The 23,375-nt window shown below is 41.0% G+C and overlaps 2 long non-coding RNA genes across 2 annotated transcripts in view; both read left to right on the top strand.

Annotated features, from left to right (window-relative positions):
* The window catches only part of LOC122230108, a 43,447-nt gene extending 27,692 nt beyond the window's left edge, over positions 1 to 15,755 (top strand). The window contains exons 2-3 of the long non-coding RNA XR_006207285.1: positions 6,484 to 6,525; positions 14,711 to 15,755. This is a non-coding gene — a long non-coding RNA (uncharacterized LOC122230108). The remainder of the gene's footprint in view (positions 1 to 6,483; positions 6,526 to 14,710) is intronic.
* Positions 15,756 to 17,381: 1,626 nt separating this feature from the next.
* LOC122230109 lies at positions 17,382 to 21,911 on the top strand. The gene is made up of 3 exons (XR_006207286.1): positions 17,382 to 17,654; positions 18,198 to 18,280; positions 21,828 to 21,911. It is a non-coding gene; the product is annotated as an uncharacterized LOC122230109 (long non-coding RNA).
* Positions 21,912 to 23,375: the final 1,464 nt, after the last annotated feature.

Below are 23,375 nucleotides of genomic sequence, written 5' to 3'. Positions count from 1 at the left end.
TACATTCACAGAAAATGATTTGCTTTCCAAAGGAATGAAAAACAAAAAACAGAGTATTATCCCAGTGACTAATGTGCTTGCTAGATATTAAAATTTAACTTTGTTATACTCTGGCAGGTAAATATCAGGAGAATGTGGGTTATGCTCTGTGTCTGGCTGTGCCTACACTTGAATAATACCACCTAATCTCCAGATAATAAAGACATCAATCAATGAGCATGTAATTACATATATAATAAATTCAGCATGCGGAAATTCCTCTACATAAGGATTACATCACAGTGGCTCTAATAGCCTTTATTCATTTAGCTCAAACAAATCCTCAGGGCTAAATGAGATGGGCCTGTGTCTTTTTGCTTTAACCTATTTACTATATATAGTCCTACCTCTTAGGAACATTTTTTAGGAAATGTGACTGCCCTAGGAGACCCAGAATGGGATAATCTCCACACATTTCCCATTTGTGACATATATTCATCTTTATATTTTAGAGCATCTTTTGGCTGAGGTATCAAAAAAGAGAAATATAATTAACTCCTTCCTAAATTTATCTCCGCTTCAGCTAAGACTAAGCTTCTGCTTCATTCCTACTATTCAGTAAAGCTCCAGAAGATTCCTTAGAGCATTGATCTGACCCAGCACTAGGTGTATATCTGGTGGCCTTCAGAGAATTTAGTATCATACATAAAGGGTCTAACAAGTTATTAAAATATAGACTGTGGACACAGAATCGCCTCTTGCTCATTTATCCTCTTTGGGGCCTATTTGTTGCCCAAAAGAAAACTTTTTTCTGAATTTGTGGAGACACATTTTTTTTTTTTTTTAAATTTCACGTTCTTATATATATGGAAGCCAATTGCATGGAGTATGATGCGACATTTTGGATAATAAACTGGTTCTGAGCATGGGGTTTGGACATGCATTTAGGATAGAATAGAATAGCAGGAAATGGATGTATTGGGAAAGGCGTGGGCCTTGTTCATGACAGGGACTGCCATTCTGACCCATGATTTACATGTGAAGCAAGTCCAAGGAGGTCATAGCAACAATTTTTTGAAGTCAAAAATGACTTTTTAGGGGCATCTGGGTGGCTCAGTTAAGCATCTGACTTCGGCTCAGGTCATGATCTCGCCGTTTGTGGGTTTGAGTCCCGATCAGACTCTGGGCTGACAGCTCAGAGCCTGCAGCCTGCTTTGGAGAGAGATGATCCCTCTCTCTCTGCCCCTCCCCCGCTTGCATTCTGTCTCTCTCTCAGAGATAAATAAACATTAAAAAAATTTTTTTTGAAGGCATTTAAAACTAACACATGAAGGGAAGCAGCAAAATACCTCTTTGCACCAATCCTTTTCTCTCATCCACGTGCAAAGAGCTAAATAGAGACTTTAACAATTACTAAGATAATTCAGTTGCAAAACTTGATAATCAAACATGTTTTAAAGAATCGAACTTACAGATACATAGAATATATTTGGTAGCTGCCAGAGGTGGGGTATGGGGTGAGTGAAGGGGGTCAAAAGGTATAAACTTCCAGGTGTAACACAAATGATGGGATGAAACGTACAGCATGGTGACTTTAGTTAGCAAAACTGCTGCGTATGTTTGAAAGTTACTAAGAGCAGATAACTAAAAGTTATCAACACAAGAAAAATAGTTTGTAACTGTATGTGGTCATGGATATTAATCAGACTTCCTGTGCTGATTATTTCACAGCGTATGTAAATATTGATCTATGTTGGACACCTGAAATTAATATGTCAATTATATCTCAATTAAAAATAATAGCAAAGGAGGTTTTGATTTTTTTTCTGACCTTTTCTATTCAAAAAAATTGTCCTCAGGTTTGAGGTCTGGGCAGTACTGTAAGAAGAATGATATGGGATACTTGTTAAAAATGCAGATTCCTGGCTCATGACACACATATACATCTGGAGGCAGGTTTGGGGAATCCTCAGTTGTCCTGATATAAATTGACGTTTGACACTTCCTGATTTAGGGAAAGGTATAGGATTGTAAAGGTAGAGAAGTGAGTTTGAATTTTTTAAAATTAAATGACAATTTCCTCATTTGTAGTTTCAATGAAATATTTGTGACACTCCTACGGCAAACACAATCGTTAAGTAATGGTATTGTTTCCATGTTAGACAAAATCTTCAATGGCCACAATTTGTGTCAGCACCAAAAATTGCTTTCCCACTTTGAAATGGCCTCACTAATTATGAACATATCAAGTGAATCTGCTTGTGTCTACTGAATGTGCACCCTATAGGAGGTATGTGATAACTACTGTGGGAATTATAAAAAAAAGATAATTTTAAATGCCCTTTGTTGTAATTCATTATTGCTAATACAGTACTACCAACAATGCTAATAATGATATTAATAATGATATCTATTTGCCTGTGGGCTAATCATTTGCTATCTTTGTCTTATTTAGTTCTTACAAACCCAAAGGTAGGTACTATCAACATCAACACTTAATGAAGAAATTAAATCTAAAGGATTGTAACTAAACTTGTAAATGTCACATAAGTGGTAATTCATGGAGCTGGTATTTATTTATTTTTATTTTTTATATTTTAATTTATGTTTTTATGGAGCTGATATTTAAATCCAAGTATGTCTAATTCTAGATTCCACAATCTTAACCAGGGTGTTATATTATTTCCAGATAAATTTCCACTTTAGGGATTGCCTGAGACATACTAAGACTCTCTCCTTGACTGAGGCAGTCTTAGGAACAGAGTCCTGGGGGTCAAACAACGAGTACTCTAAGCAGCCTGAGGCCACGAACTTTGGAACCTAGAACCACATATTTTATAGTCATAAGGCCAAATCTATAGCTATGATTACATTGTAATCAATCAAGTTGAAATCTTGGGGAAAGGGTGAAAAAACAGCAAAAAATGAGAACAGATGTCAGAAGGATAAAAATAAATATCAGAGAGGGAGTAAAAGGTGAGCACTGGGTTGGAGCTCAGGAGTCAGGTCAAAGACTGTGGTCTGGGAGCAACCATGGAAGAGAATGTAGAGGACTTGCACTGGGCTAGACTGTGTGCCCTTCCCTGCGCCCCCCAACTGGGAAATCTTGAACTTCAGAGTTATTACAGGAGGATGTTTCCATCCGGGTGGTTACTGATTCTCACTCTGCTTGCCTGGGTGGGGGATGGGAAAAGAGAGATTTTGAAAACCCTGATGATTATCTTTAGAGTTAAACTGTATCTTTCCTTCTCATTGAAAACCTTCCTTCTTTTATGATGATCCACAAAGCATTGATGTCTGCAGTTTGGAGGGCTGTCTGTATAACTGGTATTAGGAACAAGCCAGTTTGGAGCATTTTTATTAAGTATAGCATGAAGGTGGAGAAGCTATTTTTCTGTACAGAAGTGATTGAACTGTGCGGGAAAACAGAGCCCAGTTCAATCAGGCAGTGTTTGAAAAGTGAAGGCAATTAGCAAACTGGCCATTGTTCACACTACTAACAAATGTGTTTGTTATTCAGGACACTATCCAGAGATGAAAGTTAAAATAGCTTTGTGGCTTTTTCAGGGAAAATGCTAAGCTGTTAGAAGTGACAGCTAACTGTTCTGGGCATGGAGTCTGCTTCAAGAGCTTGGTTCAAGGCACACCTTAGATCATTGGTGAGCGTCAGGTTGATCTGAAAAGAAAAAAAATTACCTGAAATGAAGAGGGATAAAATTAGTTTTTCCTGGGTTGTATAAATAGGTCAAAACAGGCAAAAAGGATGTAATATTGTGAAGGCACCTATCCACGTGAAGAAAAATAAAGATGTATGGAGCAAATACCCAATAACCCATTCTAAATTACTTGCCACTTTTGTATAAAGAGTTAGGAATTTGTCTCCACTATCTTAAATTTGTATGCAAACAGGTAGAAAATCCAATAATGGATCAACAACAACCACAACGACCACAACAACAACATTGAACTTAAAAAGGGGAATTCATCTATTTTGTTCTCTCTCCACGCACCCCCCCAACTTCTCCCCAACTGTTTTGCATCTCACTGACTCTTGATTTAGATTTCTTTGACTACAGGAAGGCTTCTGGACACTTTTAGCATAGATAGGTTCTTTCCTCATTTATAATTCATAGAAATATGAATGTATGTTTGAGTATACGTATTACAGAATATGCATTATTATGTACTATTATTTTATGTAAGTATCAGTTGGGCTTATCTCCCACTAGACTATGTGGGGCCAGGTGGCCTCTGGGGTTCTGTCAGTGAGTTTGGGTCTGTTTGTTGACTCTTACACTTTTTAATACCCTGTACAGAACCCAGAACTTAAGAGATGTTCCAGAATATCTGGCGAATACCAGAATGAAACCAGATTATCTCCCTCTTTTATCAACAGAAGAAAATACGATTAAGAAGTCAGGTGCTTTGTCTGAAGACAGCAGGAAAGACAGAAAAAATAAAGGAATGTACATAGACATTCTAAGAAAGAGTAAAAGAGGAACGACTCGAAAGAAAAGGTGTTGGTGCAATTAACTCTCTCCAGCTTCTATTGCCCATTCTGTGAAACTGGCCAGTGTACTCACTGGCATTCGCTGCCTCCAGTCCTGCCACCCCACATGTTACCCTGGCTCTAGGGAACAGTCTCCAGGGAGGCTCTGTCCTCACTGAGCCAGCCGTTCTTCGACAAGAAGGGGCTGTGAGAGAAACTTTCCAGGGCTCCTCAGGCTGCTGACATCTGAGACACAGGTTGCCATCCAGCAATGCTATTCCCCTCCTGGAGCTCTGGGGTTTAAAAATGTGTTCTACATTTCAGGCAGGTTGGCTTGAAGTTACGTTTAAATATATCCACACTAATGTCTAAAAATAGCATTCATCTAAAGCTGGACAATATTGGAATGAGTGAAAAGAAGTAGAAACATGAAAGTCAAGAGCAAATAATGTCTTGAGGACATCAAATTATAGAACTGGTATCTGGGCCTCGGCTTTCCTGTTTGGCCGTGTGACTTTATCTAGGAATTGACATTCACATTTAGTTTTACAGGGTGTTGAAACCATTACAGCTTTCTTCTCTCTTTTTAGAATCTACCGCCAGTGAATTAGGTGACTAGAAAACTTGGTCTCTCTGTTAGAGAAAAAATGTAAATTGTTGGCTCTGTGGCAGTTTTTAAAACTGTCCACAGAGTATTTTGACTCTTGTCTCATTGAGAATCAGTATCTGTGTTCCCTCTCCTTCACTCTGGCAGGCTGTGGCTGCCCCCGCCAATGAAGCAGGGTTTCTCAACCTTGACACCATTGGCATTTGGGGCGACAGCTTCTTTACTCTTGGGGGCTATCGTAACAGACAGGATCGTGCACTGCAGAATGTTTGGCGGCAGCTGGGGCTTGAGGCACCAGATGCCTCTGGTCTTGTCCCCTACCACTCCCAACTTGTACAAACCAAAACGTCCTGTGGGGGGCAAAATTGCCCCTGACTGAGAGCCACTGCAATAGGGTATAGTGGAAATGAGGTTACAGGATGTCTAAAGATAGATCGTAAAAGGCCACTCAGCATTCTGGTTCTCTTGGGACACTTGTTCTGGGAGAAACCAATTGCTATGGAAACCTAACTGCCCTGAAACTGCCATGCTGGAGAGGCAATATTCTGGGGGACCATTCCAGCTGAGCCCAGGTGGTAGTCTCCCCTGAGTCCTGGCCAAACTGGTAACCCACAAAACCTGCGAAATGACGAAATTGTTGTTTTACCCCACTATGGGAAGGACAGTGCATTAATACAGCAATGGCAATTGAAAGAGAGTTATGGGGAAAAGGAGAAGAACACATAGTCAACTGCAGAGCCAGATTTGACTTGTATCACATGTGTAGCTTATCAAATGAGGAACAGATACACAAGTACCCACAGACTCGGATTCTGAGCCCTCGGTTATGTGGGTGTGTACTTGTGGTATGCTGAGAAAATAAGAATTGGCATCCGAAACTTGTTCTATTCCCCTTTTTTCCCTCTCTCAAGAGAAAATATTTTAAAGATGTAAGAGTTAAAGAAAACATCTGGTTTATGGGAAAATCATAAGAACATGTTCTCCCCTCCCCCACTTCCTACTACTCCCTCAGTGGAGCATTAGCAGATTCTCAGACCTTAGCAACAAAATCAATAACAACAGGCTAACATAATTACACTGTAGAGGGCAGATTGTGTCGGCTATTACTTTATTAAGAAAGAACAACATGTGTGAAAGAACAGCATCCTGCAAGGACGGAAGACTCGAGAGAATGCAGGAAAGAGGGCAAGGCGGTTCACAAATATGCTGAATTGAAAGAATCAGGATCACACCCTGAAATAGCAGGAAAATGAATGTTTGCTTTCTCTGGCTTATTATTTGCTTAGTGATACTTCAGCGTTTCTAAAAGATAAATGCCTTGGCTGTTGTTCTATCAGTCTCTCTGCTTTATTTAATTTTACAAAGAGGAATGCTCAGATGTTAAAATATTTGTTCTCTTTTCACTTAGGATTTGCTTCATTTTCTACTCAAAATGGAATGATCCTCCGAGGTAAGATTTCAAGCACAGAGATTACTTCGTGTTCATCTGGCGCTGTGATAAGTTCCTGGCATATTTTCACTATTTTACAAAACACCCTGGGAGGTGTTTTGAAACGAAATGATTTGTCCCCTTTCTCCTTGCTCGAGAAGGTCAAGATAAAATATTTAGAACCTCAAACCTTCCATACTAGCCCATTTTCCCTTCCGTTTTTTTCAACACTGAAGGTGAAGAAGCAATTCATATTGGGAGTGGACTGGTCATTTGCCCGTTTGCCCTCAAACCCTTTTCCTTGCTTTCCCCTGCTTTCCCTGCTGCTGTAGGGGCTGTACCCACCACGCCGCCTCTCCTGGACTCCTCTGCCACCTGCTTCCACTCCACTCAGCCACCAGGAGACACGGGAAGGACTGAGGTGGGGGGAGAAGGGAGACACAGCCATCCCCGCATGGTCCCAATCTCTCCAGACAACTCTAGTCTTGGAAGAGGTTTTAATCTAGCTCTGCTACAACATCTCCTCTGACTGTCCTTCCAGGCCTGGGGCAGGGAGTAGCTGATAGGTCCAGTATTAAATTTCATCTGCAGGACAACATGGCATAGGTTCTGTGTTTTTCTCCCCGGGCTCACTAATACCGGGAGAATCTCATTCCAAATGAAGTCCGGCTTGAGACGTAGATATTATATGTTGTGTTTTAAGAGAATGTAAAAAAAAACAAGAAAAGCTTTGTGGGTTTTTAAAACTTTATTTACTTTGAGAGAGAGAAGGAGAGAGAGCTTGCGCAGGGGAGGAGCAGAGAGAGGGAGAGGGAGAGAGAGAATCCCAAGAGGGCTCCTCACTCAGTGGCTCAGTGTGGAGCCTGACTTGGGTCTCCATCCCATGAACTGTGAGATCACGACCTGAGCCTAAATCAAAAGCCTCTTGCTTAACCAATTGAGCCACCCAGGGGCCCCAAGAAAACCTTTGTATTATCTCTTGGAGTTTATTCATTGAGTTTACAATTTAGGTCAGAATGCTAATAGGTCAGAATACTCTACTTTTTAGAGTAACATAAATTAAAATTCTAGAGAAAGCCAAACTAATGCACAGTGACAGAGAATAGATCAGTGGTTGTTGTGACCCAGGGATAGGACAGATGAACTGCAACGTGCAGGCTGGGAACTTCTTCGCACAATAGAGATATTCCAAATCATGATTTTTGTGATGGCTCCATAGGTGTGTATATTAGTCAAAATTCATCAAGCTGTAAACATAGAATGGGGCATTTTATTGTGTGCAAATTATACTGGGGCGAGTAGCCACCAATATTCCCCAAATCTTGTCTGCATCATTTATTTCTACGGTCCTTTCTCCATTTATTATTAATTTGGACACTCCTGTGAGGAAGAGCTGTGTCTTCTCCCATATTTACTTATTTGTTTCATTATCTGTCTACCATTACGGACTCGTGGATGTTTATTCACGGATTAAAATCCAGATTTGTTCCTAAAATTTTGTTGTCAATATTTTCCCAGTTGGGGCCATTAAGGCCTCCTTCAAGTGGGCTCCTGGGTGCTATTATCAAGAACCCACCGACTTTCTGAGCATATTGGCACCACACGATGTCACTGGGTCACTTGATACTTACGAGGCTCCACCCCTAGGATTAATCACTCTTGAAGGAGCTCTGGTTCTTTTTATTTGAATGTAGTGTTTAGAGCCAGTATCTGGGTGTTAGGTACTCTCATTGTTACTGGGGAGTCATTGCTCTGACCTTCAGGCAGACAGAGCTAGATTTTTTATGTATGTATACCTAATCCATATGTACATATTATATATTATGAATCTATATGAACATACATTAAAAATCTATATGGACATACATTAATACTGCTATCTCTGATTCTAAGTTTATACCATGAGGTTTATTTTTTTTAATTTTTTTTTTAAATTTATTTATTTTTGAGAGATAGAGCACAAACAGGGGAGGAACAGAGAGAAAGGGAGACACAGAATCCAAAGCAAGTTCCAGGCTCTGAGCTGTCAGCACAGAGCCCAATGCAGGGCTCGAACTCACAAACCGTGAGATCATGACCTGAGCCAAAGTCGGATGCTTAACTGACTTGAGCCACCCATGCACCCCCCCGTAGGGTTTATTTTAGCTCCTCTTTTTCCTTATTTATAAATTCTCTTTCTGACATTAAGAAACCCTGGCTCTCATTATGTATGATCTATTCACTTTTTTTTTCCCACTATAATCATGAAGTAATTTCAGAATTGCTAGACATTACCGCTGTTTAAAAACAAAAGCAAAAACTTAGTTCCTGACTAGGTTATAATTTTTATGTACAGTTATTTTTGTCTTTAGCCTTACAGTATCATCAAGGTATAGGTTTCCATAGCTACTTTGGATGGTTCTTTTCTTCCCATGCCCTTAGGTGTGGGTATGTTATTTGTTTGTAATATAGTCAGGTTCATTTGTTAGTGTTTGCACTCCACTCTGAGTTACCCACATGTCCTGATTGCTTTTTTTTTTTTTTTTTTTTCAACGTTTTTAATTTTTATTTTTGGGACAGAGAGAGACAGAGCATGAACGGGCGAGGGGCAGAGAGAGAGGGAGACACAGAATCGGAAACAGGCTGCAGGCTCCGAGCCATCAGCCCAGAGCCTGACGCGGGGCTCGAACTCACGGACCGTGAGATCGTGACCTGGCTGAAGTCGGCCGCTCAACCGACTGCGCCACCCAGGCGCCCCCTGATTGCTTTTAATTATTTGTTTAATTTGGGGGTATGTAAAGGATATATGAAGCATTACTATGGTTCTAAGAGTCTAAGTTCTACCAAAAGTTATGTTCAAGGAAGCGTAACTCCTTCTTCAACCCTGATACCCTATTCCGTCATCTCTTTATTCCCAAACTTTTCACACAAACTCCTCTCGCTAACCATTTTCTTAGACTCCAGTTTATCTTCCCAAAATTCCTTCAGAAATGTAGCAAACAGAAAATCACTGCTAGACAAATGAGGAGATACGGGTGTATTATCTTACATGCCTTTCTTACATGAAGTGTTAACATACTGCAGACAATTTTTGAAGGTTTAGCATTTTTTTCTCTTGAATCTATGTCTTGGAAATCCCTCGCTATTAGTTCAAAGAGATTTCCCTCGTCTTTAAATTTTTTTCATACCCGCATAATGTTCCATCAGGTTATGCCTGGAATTTTTTATTGACCTTGAGCTGCTGTAAAACTTATGTTATTAGAGCTGGATACTTTTGTATTCCTATATATATATATCTGTAAGCTTTGTACTGAGATTGCAGTGAAGTTCCTTGGAAACAGTCTGATCTTTTAGAGTCTGGCTCTCAAGTTTTGTTGGGCAGGAAGATGAAAGGCACTAGTGGGGCAAGACCCATTGGCCATCTACCCAAAGCCCCAGGAATCAGGAACGTTTCTACTCTGGCGGGTGGGAAATGGCATAGTTTCTAGACCTGTGTGAGTGCTGGGAACTACTACCTCTAATTCTTTGTGTGACTCTTTCCTGGCTTCTGGTAGTTTCCTCGCATGCACTGAGCAGTATTCTATTATATACCCTGCATAAATCCTATGTTCTCTCTTTATGCAGTTGTCTCCACTCCAGTAGGCTGTCCAGTAAATTCTGTCTGCCATGGTTCTTCTGGATGTCTAACTCCATCTCCTTAACTCAGGGAGTCCTTTCCCTGGGTTCCCTGCAACCTGCCCTGTCTCTTCAGTACAGCCTGGAAATGCTCTTCTGACGACAGTAAGATGAAGCCATTATGACTCATCTCATTTTCTTCTGTCTCTCGGGGATCACCGCCCTTCTTTATCTGATTTCAAATATCTTGAACACTTTTGTTTTATGTACTTTGTCCTTTAAAAAAAAAAATTGTTTCGGGAGGAAGGGTAAATCTGGTCTGTCTCATTCTGCTAAAAGTGGATGTCTTTGCTGTTGTAAATAAAATTTATTTCTCAATTTCAATCTCCACCTGTTCACTGCTAATGTATAAAAGCACAGTAGGTTTTTGTGAGTTGACTATTTTGCAAAATAGCGAAATAGTTATAGTAGCTTCCTTTTGGTAGATCATATTCGGGCTTTTTCTATGATCATGTTGTCAGTGAGTAAAGACAGTTTTACTTCATCCTTTTATTTATTTTTGTCGCCTTATCCATGACCTGTAGCACAATGATGAATAGAAATGGAAAGTGGATATCCTTGCCTTGTTCTTGATCTTAGGAATAAAGCATTCAGGATTTCACCTTCAAGGATGATGCTGTCTGTAGTTTCTTTGTTAGATCTTATCAGGTTGAGCTTCTAATTGTAGTTTTTTTTCTGAGTTTTTATCATGAATGAGGGATGAATTTTGTTAAATACTTCTTAGTCCTCTATGAAGATAATCATGAGTCTTCTTTCTTTTTCTGTTAATTTGGTGATTTACACTAATTGAAAGTTTTATAATAGCTTTATTGAGATATAATTCACACGCCATTAAAGTTCATCATTTTTAAGTATACAATTCAGTGATTTTTAGTGTATTCATTAGGTTTTGCAACCATTACCAATATCTAATTTCAGAACATTTTCTATTAATTGATTTTTGAATGTTAATCCAATTTTGCATTCCTGACAAAAATTCACTTGGCCATGATGCATTATCCTATTTATAAATGGATTCAATTTGTTAATATTTTCTTAGGGATATTTGAATTTATGTTCTTGAGGGACATTAGTCTGGCTTTCTTTTCTTTTAATGTGTTTCCTGGATATGGTATCTGAGCTATTCTGACCTTGTAAAATGAGTTTGGATATGTTTTTTCCTCCTCTATTTTCTGGGGGAGTTTGTATGGAATTTATATAATTTTCTCTTAACACTTTGATAGAATTCACCAGTGAAGTAAATCATCAGACCCTGGAATTTCTTTGTGGGAACACTTTAATTACAAATTCCATTTCTTTAATAGATATGAAGCTATTCACATATTCTATTTTTTCTTGTGACAGTTGTGATTATTTGTACAGCTGGAGGAATTTGTAATTTTTTCATTTAGGTTGTCAAATATATTGTCACTGAATAATTCCCAATTGCCTTAGTTATTTGATGTTGTGTTTCTTAAAATGTCCTCAAACTTAGGGGCTGAAAGCAGCAAAAAATATATTTTTATACTGCTAACAGTGTCTGTGATCCAGGAATTCAGGAGTGGCTTGATCGGTCCTGGTTCAGAGTTTTTCATCAGCTTGTGCTTAGAAGTCCCTCATGCTGCAGTTAACCGAGAGTATGACTGGGGTCAGCGGATCTCTTTCAACATAGCCCAACCACATGACCCGCAAGTTGGTGCTGGGTTTTGGTGGCCCAAGGGTGGGGGAGGTCTCAGTTTCCCCAACACGGCAGGCTTTTCTTAATGAGGTCTAAGAGACTAAGGTGGAGGCTCCAATCCTTTCCTGATCTAGCCTTAGAGGTCAAACCCTGTTACCTCCACAGTCTGCTAGTTGTCACACAGGTGAGCCGTGATCGACTATTTTGTTGTCTTTTCCAAAAGAGTGTTAGACTTTGTTCTCAAAGGAAGTTAAGTGACTTCAGAATCAGTTTGATCCTTCTGAAGCTTGTTTTCAAGTTTTGTAATGTTGCTATAGTGAGTCTAAGGTTGTGGCTAACGGGTAGTAGCTATGAGCCACATGCGGCTATTTAAATTTGTTAATACGGGGCACCTGGGTGGCTCAGTCGGTTAAGCATCCAACTGCAGCTCAGGTCGTGATCTCACAGCTCGTGAGTTCAAGCCCCAAGCTGGGCTCTGTGCTGACAGCTCGGAGCCTGGAGCCTGCTTCGGATTCTGTGTCTCCCTCTCTCTCTCTGCCCCAACCCACTCGCATTCTGTCTCTCTCTCTCTCTCTCAAAAATAAACGTTAAAAAAATAAATAAAATAAATAAATAAATTTGTTAATACTAAATATTAGAAGTTAATTTCCTTAGTCACACGAGCCACATTTTGAGTATTCAAGGAGCCACCGATGTCTTTTGGCAAGTGCTTTGAGCAACACAAATGCAACCCATTTCCATAAATGTAGCAAGTTCTACAGGACAGAGCTGGCCTCAAGTCGCCTTCACTCTAGGACTGGTTTAGTCCTATTACTATACTGTTTACTCTTCTTCGGTCTCCACGGAATGTCCCGGCTTCACGGCTTCACTAAGGACCCTCCCCACTGGTTTCCCAGAATTGCAGACTTCTGCCAGCTCTGTGACATCTCCAGAGAAGCATCAGTTTCCAGATCTCCAATCATTTTTGCCCAGCCTCATAGATTTTCACCCTATATATTATGTGGCTTAGAACTCAGCAACGCATTCAAGACCCTTATGTAGACCTCTGGAGCTATTTCGCTGCATGGCTTCCTCCTTTCCATTCTGCTCTGCAGATTCCAGCTGCCCCAGACTCCCCCCTCTCATCTGCGTTTCCTTAGCTCAGTCCAAATGCTGTAATATACTTGGATTGCCCTCCCTGCACGGTGGTCTGGAATATGCTACGAGGCAGAGAGCTGTGGTAATTCTAGGGCTCCCATCATTAGTTTCTTTGTCTCAAGGAGAATGTCCTGCTTTTTCCTGTAGCCCAATGTTTAAAAGATGTTACATGTATTTTTTCCAGTTTTCTAGTTTTTATGGTGGTAGTCTGGTTCTACTTGCTCCATAAGGGCTGGCAGCAAGTTCGTTCCCTTCCCTTTGAAGATATATATAGATATATATGTGTGTGTGTGTGTGTGTGTGTATAATTTTACTCTATTACTTGGCATGTTGACATAATTATCCCTGATCTACTTCTCAACTCTCATGATTGTTACTATATAAAAACACTGCTTCATAAAAATACGCTGTTTTGTGACAATTGTTTTGGTTTTATTGGGGTAGAGGTGCTTTCATTTTGTGTATGATTTTGTTGTTGTTGTTTATTTAAGTTTTTGAATTTAGCAAACCCGCCAAACATGCCAACCTATGCCAAAACCCAATAAATATGAAGAAAAGGTCAGTGAAAACTTTCACCTTTATCTGTTCTTTCATTTACTCAGTCACCAACCCCCAAACAGGTAACTATTCTTATTAGTTACTAGTGTATCTTCTTAGAAGTACTTTTTGCTTATTCAAGGCAATACAAATATAGGGTCATATTTTTCTTTTCTTTTTTAAATTTTTTTTAAAAATTAAAAGAATTTTATGTTTATGTATTTTTGAGGGAGAGAGACAAAGACAGAGCACAAGCAGGGGAGGGGTAGAGAGAGGGAGACACAGAATGTGAAGCAGGCTCCAGGCTCCGAGCTGTCAGCACAGAGCCCAACACGGGGCTTGAACTTATGAACTATGAGATCGTGGCCTGAGCTGAAGTTGGGCGCTCAACCAACTGAGCCACCCAGGTGTCCCCTATTTTTCTTGTTTAAATAGAATATCTTAAAGATCTTTCTGTAACAGACAATAATATGGAATGAGAGGCAGAAGCATTAAAATGTTCAGAAAAACCTACTTTTTAGTAATTTTTCTCCTAAGTTATCAAGTAATCCCTAAATGGGGAAAAAATGGAATTTTAAAACTTGAAAGATTGTCATAGATTGAGAAAATAACATCTTTTATTTTATTATTTTTTTTAATGTTTATTTATTTTTGAGACAGACAGAGACAGAGCATGAATGGGGGAGGGGCAGAGAGAGAAGGAGACACAGAATCGGAAGCAGGCTCCAGGCTCTGAGCCATCAGCCCAGAGCCCAACGCGGGGCTCAAACTCACGGACCGTGAGATCGTGACCTGAGCTGAAGTCGGACGCTTAACCGACTGAGCCACCCAGGCGTCCCAAGAAAATAACATCTTTTAAACCCAAAAGACTATGATAAATTTGCAAATAGAATATGGCTTCTCCATTCCTCACACCTGTGTCCTGGTCAAGATGGTGGTGCTTCTGAATCATAAGAACATTCGGTAACCAAACCAGTAATAGAGGCGATTCACGCCCTAGTAACTGTATACTCTACTTTCTTCCAGATATATATTTCAGAAGTTCAATGTGTGGCAATGCCACACATCATCGCAAGTTAAAATTAGGGCAAAAGGAGAGAGGTAGAACATAAAATTGGCGTTAAGATGTAGGTGGAGATAAGACGAAAAATGCACTCTGGGGTCACAAATCTGGCTTTGCGTATTCTGAAAACCACATTTAAACATTTTTTTTTTTTTTAGCTCCTTAGGGTAAAGACAGACAACTGCCCAGGGAAAGGATAGCTGATTTTGGAACAAGGCTCTGACGGGGACTTTTCCTCAGGGTGCTTCATAAAGAAGACACTGGGAGGTCGTGCTCAACTTCGTTGGCAGCAGGTATCCTAAATCCACTCCTGTGGCCTTAGCAGGCATGGCTGCCCAGTGACCAGCCTGTGTTTAATCATCAGCCTGCTGAGGTGATTTATTTTGTATCTTGTATTTTTTATTTTATTTGTTTGCTTTCTGCTGAGTTCTGACCAGGCAGCGATCCATGTAACAAAAAGATGATAACATTATGAGAAGAGAACACGTGTAGAATGTTAGCGGTCACTCAACAAGAGCTGGAGATTTCTAAAAGACAGGGTGAGAATACGTGATGTTTAGAAACCACAAATGGGACCCCTCTTCAGGTGGAAGCATATTTCCAATCAATCTGAACTATGTGCTGTTGCATGGGAATAGACTTTTGAGAAGTATGGGATGAGGTGATGAAGAAAATTTACTGTGCTTAGGGAAGGCAAATGATTGGTAAAGTATCTTATCTAGGGTAGTTAAAATACATACACACACCATGCTTTGATGAATTCAGCCTAGGCACAGGGGCATAATTGACATACCAGAGTCAACAAGGTCAAGAGTAGAATAGGGGAATCAATTGTGGCATATTCATACAATGGCATACAGCCACGTGCCATAATATGAGTTAATCTCACAAACATGTTGAGACCAAGAAAGAAGCCAGACATAAAGGACTATAGATTTGTGAATTCTGTTTATATGGAGTTCCAAACTAAGTAAAACTTAACAAGAGTATTAGAAACTAGGATCATGGTTAACTTTGGGGAGAAGGGTGGGTGTTTTGACTGATAAAAGACATAAGCAATATTTCTGGGGGTGTCAGTAATATTCTCTCTCTACATTTTAGTGATGGTAACATTGGCATTTGCTCTGAGAAATTCATTGTGTGATTCATTGAACTTCACAATTACGTTCTGTGTACTTTTCTATATGTGTGTTTTATTAAAAAACCAGCAAGAAAACTTTATTTAAAATTTTGAATAGTGAAAAATATTTTAAAGCTCAGTTTTTAAAATCAAAACAGGTTTATTTTTAAAATTAAAAGTGTATACAATTATCCTACAGACAATGGAAAGCAATGTTAACTATTTAACTAGAATTTTGGAGAACGTTCTGCAAACACTCCCTTCACCTAAATATATATGTATACAATGAATAGAATGTCAACTATAAGTAGTTTCTGGCTATTAATGGAACGACTTCAGGTTAACTGTATAACTTAGTGTATTTTTTTAGTGTTATAATGGGGAACTAAATGTGTTTCAGAGAGTAAAACACTGAAAGATTCATTCGGGACACTTGGTGAATGAAGGGGTTTTACTTTGTGTTCAGTTCTATATCTCCAGTTCTCAGAACAATGTTTACGACATAATAGGTGCCAGGTAAATAGCTGTTAAAAAAGAGTAAATGTGTATTTGAGTATTTTGCTCTCTGAGAGAAGATGGTGACCGTACTAGGGTGTGGCTGACAATCTTACTTCATGTCTATTAAATGCAGTGTTGCAATTGTAAATAAGTCTTAGCCTACTGGACATTTTTGTCATTCTCGTTGCCTTGGGAACAGAGATGAGGCAGAAGAAAACAACACTGGCCAAAGGCAAGGGTGTGGAACAGCCTGGCTCTGTGTGGGGAAGAGTGAGTAAGGAATTCCTTTTGGCTGAAGGGTAAGGGCTGGGGGGAAGGGAGGGAGTTAAGGATGGAAAATGGTAGAAATCATAAAGTTAGGATAAGGCCACGGTGTGACATTCAACATCAAATGATAGCTCCGCCCTTTTCATTTGAGCTCACACATGCCTGCATGCCATCATTCCGGCCCCTAATGCCACAGTGAAGGCCGATGAGATGAACGGGCCCCATGGTAGTTTATGTTCAATTTTCCTGAAACCTGCAAAGCTTTTTCTAGAATGTATCTGGGTGTCTAGAGAACATCAAGATAACTGGGAGAAAAAGGATCTGACTGCTGCTGTGTGGTACTAAATGCTCGATTCACTCTTTCATTCATTCAAAATGGGTCTACTTTTCAATGAGTAAATGTCTGAAGGTTGCAGGCATCTCCAAGACTCAGTCTTAGCTCTGGCCATCGCTCAAAACCACAAGACTTTTGGGGCACCTGGGTGGCTCAGTTGGTTAAGCATCAAACTTCGGCTCAGGTCATGATCTCATGGCTCGTAGGTTCGAGCCCCGTGTCAGGCTCTGTGCTGACAGCTCAGCCTGGAGCCTGCTTCTGATTCTGTGTCTCCCTCTCTCTCTTTGCCCCTCCCTCGCCTACGCTCTGTCTCTGTCTTTCTCTCTCAAAAATGAATAAACGTTAAAATATAAACAAACAAACAAAAAAACTGCAAGACTTTTGAGTCAGCCTGGTGGTATTCTAACTGGTTTGGCAAGGTCTTCTCTATGTGTCTTAACAACTATCAGAAATAACGCATAACCACAAGAGTGCCTCCTGGAATGCCTTGATTTCATGCATCGTAATAAAATGAATCATATGCGCTTAAGGAAAGGATTTAAAAAATGTAAAGCAAGCAGTACAAGCCTAAATGACGCTGCCACCATTGAGCAGTGCTGAATACGCAATTACATGCTAAACAATAGGTATTAACAAATCAGGCCGAATGCTCGTGAGAAAACGGTCCTCTAATTAAATAAAAGGAGAATCCGAGTTTCTTGTTGCAGGGATTGTTGGTGGGATTAAAGGATTGTTCTGGAGCCCAGTGCACAGAATGAGAGACCTGGCGGCCTGCCTCAGAGCTCTGCAGCCCCCACCTGCTGAGACGCCCCAAGCCCTGAGACCAACTTGGTTTCACTAAGTGGGAGGATTAAGACAGATCTTGGCCATCGCTCCCCCTTTGGTGAGGCTTTCATCATCTGGGCCACTGCGTGGCACAGTCTGAGCACTATACAAGAGTGCTGGGCAGGGGTCTGGGGATGGGGCAGGAGTCTGGTCCACAGGCTGGTGCCGAGCTGTGTGCCTTGGGGCAGAGCTGTCTGCCAAAGTAGTACCTTATTCGAATTCACTTAAGGATGCTCTGAATCCACAGGGTCTACCCATCTCTCATACTTGTTCTCTGGGGTTAGGGACTCTCCGGCTCTACACCAGGCCCAGCTTCACAGATTCTCATACCCAGTGCTGGACCTTCTGAACTGATGACCTACATCATCCCTCGTAGCGTGAGCCCAGCACCCATCACTGGTTATCTCCTGTCCTCAGCACCCTGCTTCTCCTGCTTTTGGAACCTATCAGACTGTAAAGGTTCTGCCTAGTCTCAAGGTCCCCCGGACACGTTTCCAGTTGATTCTGTGTACTGACCCCATTTAGGCTGGATGTTAGGTTTCCTATAGGTACAGGGGAGTGCCATAATGTATACGTTTAACATAAACCCCAACTCTTACAGGTCAGCAAAGAAAAAGAAAAAGAAAATGAGGAAAACAGCTCATTTTTCACTTGTCATTTCACGGAATGAGTATAAGACCCAGGGTAAGCATACATCCCATAGTGAGAATATATTGTTTAACTGAGTATGATTCTGCTTTTCATTTTTTACGTTTTTAAAGTTTATTTATTTTGAGAGAGAGAACGCACATGAAAGGGGAAGGGGCAGAGAGAAAGAGGGAGAAAGAATCTCAAGCAGGATCTGCGCTGAGCCGGACGCAAGGCTCAATCTCACGACCATGCTGAGATCATGACCTGAGAGGAAATCAAGAGTCGGACACTTAACCAACTGAAACACCCAGATGCCCCTAATTGTGCTTTTTTAAATAATATGCATATTTTTACATAACCCATCCCCTAAATGCAAGCCAATTGTCCACTCTGGAATTCAACTAAAGAATGATTTTTTTTTTTCAGTGCTTAGAATTAAAGGGCTGGGGGTGGAAGGCATCTGTTGAATTTAGACGAGATCGGGCGCGTTCAGGGTGGTATGGCCGTAGACACATCTGTTGAATTTATAGTATACTAGAAGCTATGGGAAGTCTTGGATATTCTCTAATGTTATTTTGACTATCCATGATTTTTGCCTTATTGCTTAGAGCCTACGCTGCAGTATAAAATATGAATCTGTTGCAAATATTTTTAGGTTTTTACTTACGTATTCTCCCAAAAGCTCATATGAAAGCCTCGCCTCTGACACTCTTGGCATGATGTGGGAAAGAATGATGCTTCTCCCATTCTCCAATCAGGGTCCTCCTGTTCCCAGTGGTTTGTGCGATAAAGCTTCACTCAGCAGGATGCAGAATGTGTATAGAATCCTTGTAAAACACCAGGAAATGTTTTCCTCAAAACGCTTTATTTGGGCTCAAGATTGTGGCCTTGTCTGAAATCCTGCAGCTGGAATGGGTCAGAAGCCTGGTGAGCTGGGACTGCAGTAAACCACAGAGGGGCAATTAAGACACAGAAGCAGAAAGACAAGAGTTGAGTCCAGCAGGCAAGCCATGCACAACAGTCAACTGAAAGAAAAATCGAGCTTAGCCTAAAGTACTCTGGACTCAAATAAAAGACCAGCCATAGAAGATTAGAGCTGGATTAAGTTCAGTGAATCAAATTAACAATAAATTAAGTTTAATAATCGAGTACCTTCTGTATACCAAGCACTCGTCTAGCCTTCAAAAATTCATAGACAAGCAGCCTCATCCTACCTTGTCATTTTAGAAATAAGGACACTAAAGCCCAAGGTGGCCAAAACTTATTCAGTTACACATGAGACACCAATGTATAATTGAAGGCAAAGGCTTTGTTTCCTAGAAAGATTTTATTTTGGGGGATGTGGGTGGCTCCATCGTTTAAGCATCCGACTTCAGCCCAGGTCACCATCTCGCAGTTTGTGAGTTGAAGCCCCATGTCAGTTCTGTGCGGACATCTTGGAGCCTGGAGCCTGCTTCGGATTCTGTGTCTCCCTCTCTCTCTCCCCCTCCCCCGCTCATGCTCTGTCTCTCTCTCTCTCTCTCAAAAATAAATACACATTTTAAAAGCTTTTTGTTTTTTAAACAAAGATGTTGTTTTATTTCTACATGGAAACCTCTTTTTACATTTCTTCAGTTCGTTTTCATCCAGTGTTCTCTGTTACCACCATTTTTTTTTTTTAAAGACTTCTTTACTGTTATTTTTTTAGAGCAGTTTTGGGTTCACAGCATAATGGGGAGGAAAGCATAGAGAGTTCCTATCTACTCCCTCCCCACCCACAGGCACAGCCTCCTCTACCTCCCCCACCACAGTGGCACTTTTGTTATAATTGATGGACCTCCATTGACACATCATTATCACCCAAAGTCCAGAGTTTACATGGAGATTCCCTCTCGGTGTTGCACATTCTATGGGTTTGGACAAATGTACAATGGCATCTATCCACCATTATACTGTCGTGCAAATTTTTTTCACTACCCTAAAACTCCTCTGTGCTCTGCCTATTCATCGCTCCCTCCTCCCTAACCCCTGGAAACCACTGATCTTCTCTCTCTCTCTCTCTCTCTCCCTCTTTTTAAGAGAGAGAAGGGGTGGGGAGAGGCAGAGAACGAGGGAGAGAGAATCCTAAGCAGGCTCCACGCTGTCAGTGCAGAGCCCAACTCAGGGTTCGATCTGATGACCGTGAGATCATGACCTGAGCCGAAACCCAGAGGCAGACGCTTAACCGACTGAGCCACTCGTGTGCTCCAACCACCGGTCTTTTTCTTGTCTCCGGAGTTTTGCCTTTTCCAGAATGTCATGACTATAATTTTCTTTAAATTATGAAATAATAAGATAAGCTGCTTTCAGTGTATTCAAGTGACAGAATTCCTCCCCCAGTTCACACAGGAATACGGCTTTCGTGCATCTTTAGAGCAGAACTGAATAAATAATGATGTGCGTGTCGTGGCCAAAAACGGCAGAGTAATCACAGGGCATGTATGTGTGCTCTATTCCATGCTGCCTCATACCGAAGTACTTTTAAAAACACTGTTTCTTAGAGCCAGTATTGAGAACATTTTATCATATACACAGAGTGTGGTCAAGTGGCTGTTTCAAAGAGACCCCTGACCGTGCCCAGTCAGTCGTATCAGAAAGGAAGAAGCCCAACGCTCTTAAAGCGCATAAATAAATCAAGCCCCAGCTTCATAGTCCAAGGTCCTCTAAGACTCCTGAGGAATATGCACATTTAGACAGATCGCAAGAACACGTGGTTGTCCCAAACTAGCTTCTGAGAGGCAGACTGTGCAGAGGAGGCCTCCCGGAGCCCAGGCCCTGCAGAGGCTTGGCTTGGGGGCACATACCCTGGGAGAGGCTTGCATGACTCCAGCCGCTCATGCTCTCCAGCTGCCATGAGAGGTCAGGCTCGTCTCGGGAAGGGGAGCCAAGAATAGTTAGATGCCGTTCCACTGGGAGCCCAGGTCCCCAGAGAGGGCTATTCTGGGAGGGAATGCATAGTTTACAGCATCCAGGTCATGGGGGCTGGAGCGCTAGTTGATCATACCCCCGGTGCCAGGGCGGGGCCTGCGTCCTGTGTGTTCAACTACCCTTAGCGTCTCCTCCAGCATCTAGTCCACAGTAGGCTTGCAGTGGATGCCTTCTGAGTAAATAAACAGCATTTTAGCTAATCCCCGAATACCAGATATCCTCTAAATGCTCAAAGTCTTTCTTTGTCTGGAGTTCTTAATATAGTCAGTCACAGAGACCGCTTCTGTGTTCTAGCTGTCAGCAAAATTGGTCCTATTATTACTGTGGCTGTGTATCATTTCACCTGGCACAGAGCTGGCACACTGTGGACCTTTAATTCAGCTCAGATAATAACTGCAGGAAGCAGTGTGCCTGCTAATGTGTACGGAAGGACGTGCTCAGGGCGGTGGCTTCTCCATTTGTGCGCTTTTTTTTTCCAAGTAGGATTTTTAAATTCAAAACATATGACTTGAATTAGAAACTTAATAAATAACATTACTTCTCTTTCTTTCTCGGTCATCTGTAAGAATAATGCCCTGAGATTATTTTCTTCTGGAATAGTTACCGTATTGCTATTTGGGTTAAACCCATATAAGTTATTTTGTCCTTTTTGTAGGTGATTCAATAAATAGATCATGGGACATTAACCATGGAGAGCTCTTTGGATTGCACATGGGAGTGCAATTACATTCACAATTATGAGAACATAAGTAGGCGTGTGTAAATTGTAGTAGCTTTTACCATAATTTTTGAGCAATTACAGCCCTATTGCATTTTGCTGAGAATGTTGCATTTTGCTTCTTGATTCAGATACACTAAATGGGCTTCCTTAGACCAGAGATTGGCAAACCGTTTCTGAAAGGCCTGGTGGTAAATATTTTATGGTTTGCAGGCCATGTGGTCTCTGTTGCTTGAGAGCAGACGTAGATAATCCATAATGAATAGCTGTGGCTGTGTTCCAATAAAACTTTATTTATGGTCACTGATATTGGGATTTCATATAATTTGCATGTGTCATGAAATATCATTCTTCCTTTGACTTTTTTTTTTAACCATTTAAAAGCTGTCAAGTCATTTTTAGCTCATGGACTATACACAAACAAATGGCAGGGCACATTGGGCCTATTGGCCATAGTTGGTTGACGCCCGCCTTAGACTCTCGCAACATCACTATCCAATGCCTCTCATTCACTCGCTTTTCCTCAGTGGCTGACTGATTCCATTCAGATCTGTCCATGGTGAGTTCTACCACCTGGGGCCAAGCACCTACTTGCACTGCCCTTGGCTACTACTGTAGAGCTAGCCTCACCAGTCACACACCTGGAACTCTTGTCTCCTCCTCCCATTTTTAGAATAGGGTTAAAAAACCTGCACTTCAGAGAATAAATCTGGCATGATAGAAGCCATGGAAGGGACCAGATCATATAACTCAGAAGCATAGAGAGGTTAACTTCCAATGGGACAAACTTGGACCAGTGGGACCCAGTAGGTGGGAAAGAGCCAATCCCTCTCTTTCTTCCACCTGTGATAACACAGTTTCTTATACAAATTGACCTGTGACATCTCACAGGGCTGAGGGTTTGCACCTGCCAAGGTCAGTGCTATGCCCAGCGACATGATACATCTCCTAGCAGCTGATTCCTGTGATTTCCTCTCTCACTTTCCTCTTTCTGTACTCCTGTTGCCCTAGGTTTGCACCTCTCAAATAAAGCATCAGCACTTAATCCTTGCCTCAGTCTCTAATCTCTAGGGAACACAGCTAAGACATTCTTAAGAATATATATAAACATTTACTGAAAGTTTCCCAGTCAAAAAGAAAAATGTCTACCAGTGTGTTCAAAATACATGGCAAGGATTGCAAATTAAGCAAGGGCCAGGTAGCTAACATAAATGCACTAGACAGTCAGGGGTGGTGGTAAACTGGAGACCCAAGTTTCATATAAAGAGGGGAAATAAAATTTGGCTTTGGTCATGACAATGCCACACAGGAAAGAGGGCTCAGTAGTCTCAGATCTTTCTATTTTTCAAGACTAACTGTCAGGCATTTTTGTGTGAATTTTCCTTATTTTTATTTTATTGTTTTAAGTTAATTTATTTATTTTGAGAGAGGGGGAGGAGAGAATGTGAGAGAGGGAGGGGCAGAGAGAGAGAAAGAGAGAGAGAA

Source organism: Panthera leo, chromosome C2, assembly GCF_018350215.1.
Source record: "Panthera leo isolate Ple1 chromosome C2, P.leo_Ple1_pat1.1, whole genome shotgun sequence".
Classification (NCBI taxonomy): domain Eukaryota; kingdom Metazoa; phylum Chordata; class Mammalia; order Carnivora; family Felidae; genus Panthera; species Panthera leo.
Note: the sequence above shows the minus strand (reverse complement) of the source record. Positions and strands in the feature narration are given on the sequence as shown.